Genomic DNA, 9,091 nt, shown 5'->3' on the forward strand with positions numbered 1-9,091 from the left:
CTACCATATTATTCTTACAGATAACTGAAATCTCCTTACGAATTGGTTTCTCAATTTCTCACTGACTGTTAGGGGGTCTACAATACAATCCCAATAAGGTGATCATCCCTTTCTTATTTCTCAATTCCACCCAAATAACTTCCCTGGATGTATTCCCAGGATTATCCTCCCTAAGTACAGCTGTAATACTATCCCTTATTAAAAATGCCACTCCCCTCCTCTCTTGCCCCCCTTTCTATTCTTCCTATAGCATTTGTATCCTGGAACATTAAGCTGCCCGCCCTGTCCAACCTTGAGCCACACTCCTGTAATTGCTATGATATCCCAGTCCCATGTTCCTAATCATGCCCTGAGTTCATCTGCCTTCCCTGTTAGGCCTCTTGCATTAAAGTAAATGCAGTTTAATTTATCAGTCATAACTTGTTCTCTGCTTTGTCCCTGCCTGCCCTTACTGTTTGACTCACTCCTTTTCCCAACTGCACCAATCTCAGATTGATCTCTTTCCTCACTATCTCCCTGGGTTCCCCACCACCCGACCCATCCTACTAGATTAGATCCAACTGAGCAGCTCTTGCAAATCTCCCTGCCACTATATTAGCCGCCTTCCAATTGAGGTGCAATCCATCCTTCTTGTAAAGGTCACTTCTATCCCAGAAGAGATTCCAATGATCCAAAAGTTTGAACTCTTCTCCCATGCACCAGCTCTTTAGCCATGCATTAGTTTGCTCTCTCCTCCTCTTCCAAACCTCACTAGCTTGTAGCACCAGGAGTTATCAAGATATTATTACCCTTGAGGACCTCCTTTTTAAATTCCTACCCAACTTTCTTTATCGGGTTAGGAAATAAAAACAATATTGGCAGTGCTCAAAGGTATATACTTCACTGCAAATAGTTTAGTAAATTAAGCATACAAGCTTAGAGCACAGATAGAAAAATTGCAATATGATATCATAGCTATTACAGAAATATGGCTTAAAGAGGAACTGGAATGTCAGCTCAACATTCCCGGTTACAGAATTACAAATGAGCTAGAGATGACATAAAAAGGGAAAGGTGGAAACTTTGATTGAAAATACAATTTCAGCTGTATGAAGGCTAACATGCCAGAAGAATTCCCAGATGATGCTAAATAAAGACTGTGCTAGGTAATAAAAAGAGGCTTTCATAATATTGGGACTGTATCGACATCCACCCCGCTCACCTAAAAATGTTACAAGGTGATAGAAGAGCAAATATGGAGGCAAATCTCTGAAAAGTGCAAAATCAAATAGTAGGGGAATTGAACTCACTCAATATTAACTGGGATGGTTTCAGTGTAAAAGAAATGGAGAGAAAAAAATTCTTGAAGCACATTCAAGAGAATTGTTTGGCTAGCTTATAACAAGTACAACAAGAGAGGTAATGATTCTGGACTTAGGTTTAGAAAATGTAACATGGCAGTGAGGAGTATTTTGATAGGAATGATCATAATTTAGTTTTAATGTAATTATGGAAAAAGACGAAGATAGAACAAGAGTTAATGTTCTAAAATGGAAAAAAGCACGCTTTACCAAACTGAGGAGTGATTTAGCAAAAGTGGATTGGAAATGGCTATTTGAAGGTAAATCAGTGTTAGAACAGTGGATACATTCAAAGGTGAGATTCGAGGGGTTCAGAGTAAATACGTTCCAACGAAAAAAAAGGGTAAAACGATCATTTCCACTGCTTTTTGGAAGTCAAGGAACATACAATGTAAGAAAAGATACAAAAGGAAAGGTTATCTCAGATAATGAAGACTCAGTACAGTAGAAAATGAAAGGAATATACAAAGTGCAGGGGTGAAATCAAAAACAAAACAATGGAAACAAAAGAAGGACATAAAAAAATCATTGTGAAAATTGCTAAATACAAGGCAAACCCAAATATGTTTGAACAGTACATTAAGGTTAAGAGGATAACCAAGCAAACAGAAGGGTTTGCGAAAGCCATAAAAGATTACCAATGCCAAAAGCAATATAGGTATGGTTCTTCATGAATATTTTGTGTCCATGTTCACAAACGAAGATGAGCAGTAATTGTAGTTACGTGTAAGTAATACCACAATGTTGGTATTTTTACAAGGTTACTATGCCCTTGAGTGTTTTTTTTTACAGAGGGGGTAATTGGCCAGGCTCCAACTAGGTTGGATTTGAAAGGTTTATTGGCGCCCTTTTTGTTTATACCTAACAGATAATGCTTCAGGCAGAAACCTTTCAATCTTTTAAAAAAGCAGGTATAATCAAGGAGGTGGGGCCAGCTCTTTATCTGTGCAGGTCAGTTCAGTTCGGGGGTTAGTTGAGTCAGACTCACAGTTGAAACTGGAAGCTTTCACCCTCTTCCTGCCCTTCTGACTTTGTGATCTGTAAACTTTTCATGTCATTTTTACTCTTTGTGCTAAGTGGTCTGTTTATGGTGATTATTACTAGTATTTTCAGAACAGCATCATTAAGTTGGGATAGTCTGTTGGGTTTTCGGATAGGATAAGCTATCTGGTATTATATTTTCTGCTCTTTGTGTTTCGTTCTGCAAATTTGTAAATAAATTGTTTGTTTAAAACTTGGCAGTCGAATCAGCTATTTCACTCTGGTAATATCCACTATACACTTATGGTGTGGGCCACTTGCTTAAGAATGTTTGATGACTCGGGCCTAGTCCATATCAGTAGTATGAAATATTTCATGTAATAAAGATAAGGAGAGGAAATATTAAGAAAGTTAGCATCCTTGAAAGTAGATGAACCACCAGGGCTAGATGAAATATATCCTCCTACCGTCCCCTTGACCATGACCTCACCCCCCACCACCAAACCATCATCTCCCAGACCATCCATAACCTCATCACCTCAGGGGACCTCCCATCCACCGCCTCCAACCTCATAGTCCCACAACCCCGCACCGCCCGTTTCTACCTCCTGCCCAAAATCCACAAACCTGACTGCCCCGGACGACCCATCGTCTCAGCCTGCTCCTGCCCAACCGAACTCATCTCCGCATACCTCGACACGGTCCTGTCCCCATTAGTCCAAGAACCCCCCACCTACGTTCGTGACACCACCCACGCCCTCCACCTCCTCCAGGATTTCCGCTTCCCCGGTCCCCAACGCCTCATCTTCACCATGGACATCCAGTCCCTGTACACCTCCATCCCCCATCACGAAGGACTCAAAGCACTCCGCTTCTGCCTTTCCCGCCGTACCACCCAGTACCCTTCCACCGACACCCTCCTTCGACTGACCGAACTGGTCCTCACCCTGAACAACTTTTCTTTCCAATCCTCCCACTTTCTCCAAACAAAAGGAGTAGCCATGGGCACCCGCAGGGGCCCCAGCTATGCCTGCCTCTTCGTAGGGTATGTGGAACAATCCATCTTCCACAACTACACTGGCCCCACCCCCCATCTTTTCCTCCGCTACATTGATGACTGTATCGGCGCTACCTCGTGCTCCCACGAGGAGGTTGAACAGCTCATCCACTACACTAACACCTTCCACCCCAACCTCAAATTCACCTGGACAGTCTCGGACTCCTCCCTCCCCTTCCTAGACCTTTCTGTTTCTATCTCAGGCGACCGAATCAACACGGACATCTACTACAAACCTACCGACTCCCACAGCTACCTGGACTACACCTCCTCCCATCCTGCCCCCTGTAAAAACGCCATCCCATTCTCCCAATTCCTCCGTCTCCGCCGCACCTGCTCCCAGGAGGACCAGTTCAAAATACGTACAACACAGATGGCCTCCTTCTTCAAGGACCGCAATTTCCCCCCCGACATGGTCGACGGTGCCCTCCACCGCATCTCCTCCACTTCCCGCTCCTCCGCCCTTGAGCCCCGCCCCTCCAACCGCCACCAGGACAGAACCCCACTGGTCCTCACCTACCACCCCACCAATCTCCATGTACAGCGCATCATCCGCCGTCACTTCCGCCACCTCCAAACAGACCCCAGCACCAAGGATATATTCCCCTCCCCTCCCCTATCAGCCTGCCGTAGAGACCACTCCCACCGCGACTCCCTTGACAGACCCACATCCCCCACCGACCCAACCTCCACTCCCGGCACCTTCCCTTGCAACCGCAGGAGGTGCAACACTTGCGCCCACACCCCCCCCCTCACTTCTCACCAAGGCGCCCTTCTTTAGGAATGAGCAGAGAGTGTTCAGCAGGAGAAGATAAAAGGTAGGGAGGAGGGACTTGGAGGAGGGGAGTTGGAAGTGGAGGAGATGCGGTGGAGGGCACCGTCGACCACGTCGCCTTCCTGACCTGCAGTCTTCTTGTTGACCTCTCCGCCTCCATCCTACTCCGACCTATCACCCTCACCTTGACCTCTTTCCACCTATCACATTTCCAACTCCCCTCCTCCAAGTCCCTCCTCCCTACCTTTTATCTTCTCCTGCTGAACACTCTCTGCTCATTCCTGAAGAAGGGCCTGTGCCCGAAACGTCGAATCTCCTGTTCCCTGGATGCTGCCTGACCTGCTGTGCTGTTCCAGCAATAAAGTTTCAACCTAGATGAAATATATCCCAACTGCTAAAAGAAGACATGGAAGAAATAATGAATACTTTGACCATCATTTTAAATTCCTCAATTGGATGTTAAGATTACAAGATTCATTTTTGTGTGTCAATGGCTGAACAGCATTTATTGCCTATTCCGAGTTGCTAATTGAGGTGTTGGTGAGCTGCCTTCTTGAACTGCTCAGTCCGTGTACTGTAGGTGGACTGACAATGCCCGAAGGGATAGAATTCCAGGATTTTGATCTTCCGACAGAGAAGGAACAATGATATGTTTCCAGATCAGTATGGTGAGTGGCTTCCTTCTCCAGTGATTTGTTTCATTGTGCACCCAATGTATCTGCTGCTCTTGTCCCTCTAAATGGAAGTGGTCATGGGTTTGGTAGGTGCTATCTAAGGATCTTTGGTGAATTATTGCAGTGGCTCATGTAGATAACACATACTGCTGCAAGTGAGCATTGGTGGTGGATGGAGCAAATGCTTGTGGATATAGTACCAATCAAGTGGGTTGCTTTGTCTGGATGGTGTCACGCTTCTTGAATGTTGTTGGAACTGCACTCCTGATGAAGGGCTTATGCCTGAAACATTGATTCCCCTGCTTTTTGGATGCTTCCTGACCTGCTGTGCTTTTCCAGCACCATATTCTCGACTCTGATCTCCAGCATCTGTGATGCTAGGATTACTGGAGGATGCCGAAATGGATAATCCACTTTGCACTTCTAGCTGAAAGTTGGTGAGAATGCTTCAATTTTATCTTTTGCACTGATGTGTTGGTCTCTTCCATCATTGAGGATGGAGATATTTGTGGAGCTTCCTTCTCCAGTGATTTGTTTCATTGTGCACCACCACTGACAACTCCCTCCCAACTTAATATCACTTTGCCACCACCTCTGCTGGGTCTGTCCTTCTTGGGTCAATGTTAACATCATGACTTTGTTTAAAAATGGAAGGAAGGGTAATACCTAATGAATAAATACAGGTCCATCAGTCTAAACTTTAGAGGGAACAAAGTATTATCATGAACTAAGTGACGGCATAAACTTAGAAAAGCATGAAGTAATCAAAGACGGTTATTTGTTATGGAAAGACCATGTTTGACTACCTTGATTGATTTTGTTTTAAGTTAACGTGGAAGATTGATTAGGCTGGTGCAATTGATGTGGTATATATGGATTTTAGGAAGATTTTACATAAGGTGCCACATGGCAAAAAAATAAGAAAAGGAACCATGAAGTAAGCTGGATATAAAATTGGTGCAGCCATTCCAGTGTTTTTGCAGTTGGAATATTGTCTCCAGCAGGGTTGCACAGGGTTTAGGACTAGGTTCCCCATTTTTTGATTGTATATAATGATTTGGATTTAAATGTAAAGAGCATGACCAAGAAGTTTGCAGGTGATACCATAAATTAGCTGTGTGATTGAGAGTGGGGTGGTAAGCTGTAGACTGCAGGGAGCTATCAATCAACTGGTCAACCTACGGTTGCTCCGGTTTCCTCCCACAATCCAAAGATGTGCTGGTCAGGTGAATTGGCAATGCTAATTGCCCATAGTGTTAGATGCATTAGTCAGGGGTAGGTATAGAGTAGGGGAATGGGTCTGGGTGGGTTATTCTTCGGATGGTCAGTGTGGCCTGTTTCCATATTGTAGGGAATCTAATTTATCTAAAAAAAAAAGTTGTAGACGGAATTCAACCCAGAAAAGTGTGAGGAAATGGTTTGGGAAATTCAAACAGTGCAAATGAATACATAATAAAACAAAGGACAATCAGAAGGGTAAATGAAGTGAGAAACCGATTAGAGGACACTCAGACATGTAAAAGAAGTGAGGGATTTTGGAGAACATGTCCAAACCTCCTGAACATAGCAAGTTGATAAGGTCATTAAGGTGAAGAAATACTTTCCTTAGTTGGACAAGGCATAGAATATAACAGCAAAAAGGTTATGATAGAGCTCTATAAAATTCTAGCTAGGCCACACCTTGAATATTGTGCCATTTTGGTCAGCTCATTGCAGAAAAGATATATAATGCATGTACAAGGGTATGGAATAGATATTGGAAGATGCTGCCCGGACTGGAAAATTGCAGCAAGAGAATTGATTGGATAGGCTGGGATTGTTTTCCATAGAAAAGAGAGGGCTGAGGAGAGGTTTGATTGAAGTGTATAAACTTAAGGGGCCTGAATAAGTGGATGTAAACAATCTAATTTTCTTAGCAGACGGTTCAGTGACTAGGAGGCACAAACATAAAGTGATTGGTAGAAGAATTAGAGGGGGAAATAAGGAAACATTTGGTACCCAGAAGGGGTAGTAGGTGAAAGGGTAGTAACCCTCAAATCACGTAATAGGTGTCTAAATATGCACCCAAAGTACTTAACCTCCAAGGATGCTGACCAGGTACTGGCGAGTGGGACTAGCTAGTTCATTTTTACTGGGTATACACAGATGGACAGAATAGCCTTCTGCTGTAATGTAATTGGTTTCCTACATCTTCTAAACATTTTAATAATAACTCCTCTGAAATGCCTTGTGATGTTTTATTATTTTCACCATACTGCAAAATAAATGTTGCCGTTGTTCAATTGTGGATAATTAAAGAGACGTTGTGGAACGACTTACCATTGGGAGCCCGGACAACGTTGCCCAAACCCGTCTTCCTTGCATTCTTAACTAAGCAGACTTTAGGGCCTAGTAATCGTTTATATTTATCGAGGCAGAAGAAGTAAACATTGTTTACAATCCCCTGATTTTTAAATTCCAGGATCTGCAACATTCGGCACCTGGGGCAGGGCTAACTTTTGAGTTGTTGTCTATTGCGCACTTCAACCATGTACCAGACACTCCTAACCACCGGCCACGCGCCCAAGTAACACCTACAGCTGGCACCGCACATTCCTAACGCCGGTCGCGCGCTCAGTTAACACGTACAGCTGGCACCACGTGCTCCTAACGCCGGTCGCGCGCCCAGTTAACACCGACAGCTGGGACCACGTGCTCTTAAAGACGTCGCGCGCCCATTTAAAGCCTGTAGTTGGCACCACATGCTCCTACCCCTGGCCCCCTGCCCATTTAACTCCTGCAGCTGGCACCACATGCTCTTAACGCCGGCCACGTGCCCTTTTAACACCTGCAGCTGGCACCACGTGCTCCTAACCGCCAGCCGTGCACTTGCTTCTCGCGCAATTGACCGTTTTTATTTTAAACGCGCTTAACGGTCATCGCGTGTTAATAGCTAGGGCTGATCCCCTGCCGAATAATAGTCACCTGTTAATTCGGGTTTAACTATTAACTGGTTTAACTATTGATCATTGCCATTTTTGGTGGACTTGACTAATACAGCAGAGATCATTAAAAATAACATAATACAAACATTGAAAGCCAAAATTGGGCAAAGAAGTGGAGCGGTGATTATTAAAGGATATGGCGCTGCTCAAATGGAGTAAGGAATGAGACTCGCATTTTGGTAATGACCAGCCAATACACGGAGGTCTTTGGAACAACTGAACATGCGAAATTACTGACAGTCATTTATTTTTAACAAATGTCATATCCTAGAATACTGACTCAGCAACGACATCAATGGGGGAACATTGCAATCGTTGAGATCAACGGCAGGAAAGCCAGGTACAATGTCTTAACTGTGGTTAAAAGACGGTCCTCTAATTTAAACACAGCCTGTTCACCTTTGGGAACAAATTGAGCGATTTGTTGCTGTGCTTTACCTAATAAGGGTCTGTCATGTCAATATGATATTTGGATAATATATTGAAATCACAATGGTACCAGAGAAAAACTTACATGGAAACGTTGGTTCATATAATTAATGGGTCAGATTTAGTTTTCTTTTCTTCTTGATGCTGATTCAGGAGTCCGGAGTGAAGAAGACCTGTCAGAGATTAGAGACCTTAGCAAAACAAAAAAAAAGCATTTTGTGTGCGAGAAAAAAATGATTTTTGCTTGTTCTTCAAAGCAAAATATAACTTATCCTTGATAACAAGTGTGCAAGGGAATCTACTTCATTTACTGAACCCAGTTTATTCACATCGAGTCAAAATCGTAGGTTAGAATAAAATCGTTTTGGTCGTGCTGGTGGAAAAGCTAAGCCTTGATTGCGTGGTGCTTATTTAAAAGCACGGTTGTTGTAATAATTATGATAATATTTACCAGCGTGTTCCCTTTTAGATACAAAAAACAGAAACGTCTATGATTGGCATATTTTGGTCTCCAGATTACTGTTAGAGTGAACACATGTGGTCTATCGGTTTTAAAGTCATCCTATGATTTTGCGGCGCATTTTGCGGGCAGGTTGACTTCCAAGATCTGAACGTTAATACGTGTTTACACAAGATTAGCGGGATTTTTATTATTTTTTTCTCTGCCCCCCCACCCCCTCCACTGCGAGGTCTGTGCGCGATGTGAGTTGTGGAGAAGGTGCTGAGTTTGGCCGCAAGTTTTAGGGACGAGTTGGTGTTCAGTACCTTGTGCATTCATTAATGCTTTGTCAGAGCAGTGTGGAGACGTTCCGAGTTCCTGCCCAACAACGCGTGTAAATGAATTCAGATGA

This window comes from Chiloscyllium plagiosum, chromosome 38, assembly GCF_004010195.1.
Source record: "Chiloscyllium plagiosum isolate BGI_BamShark_2017 chromosome 38, ASM401019v2, whole genome shotgun sequence".
Taxonomy (NCBI): Eukaryota; Metazoa; Chordata; class Chondrichthyes; order Orectolobiformes; family Hemiscylliidae; genus Chiloscyllium; species Chiloscyllium plagiosum.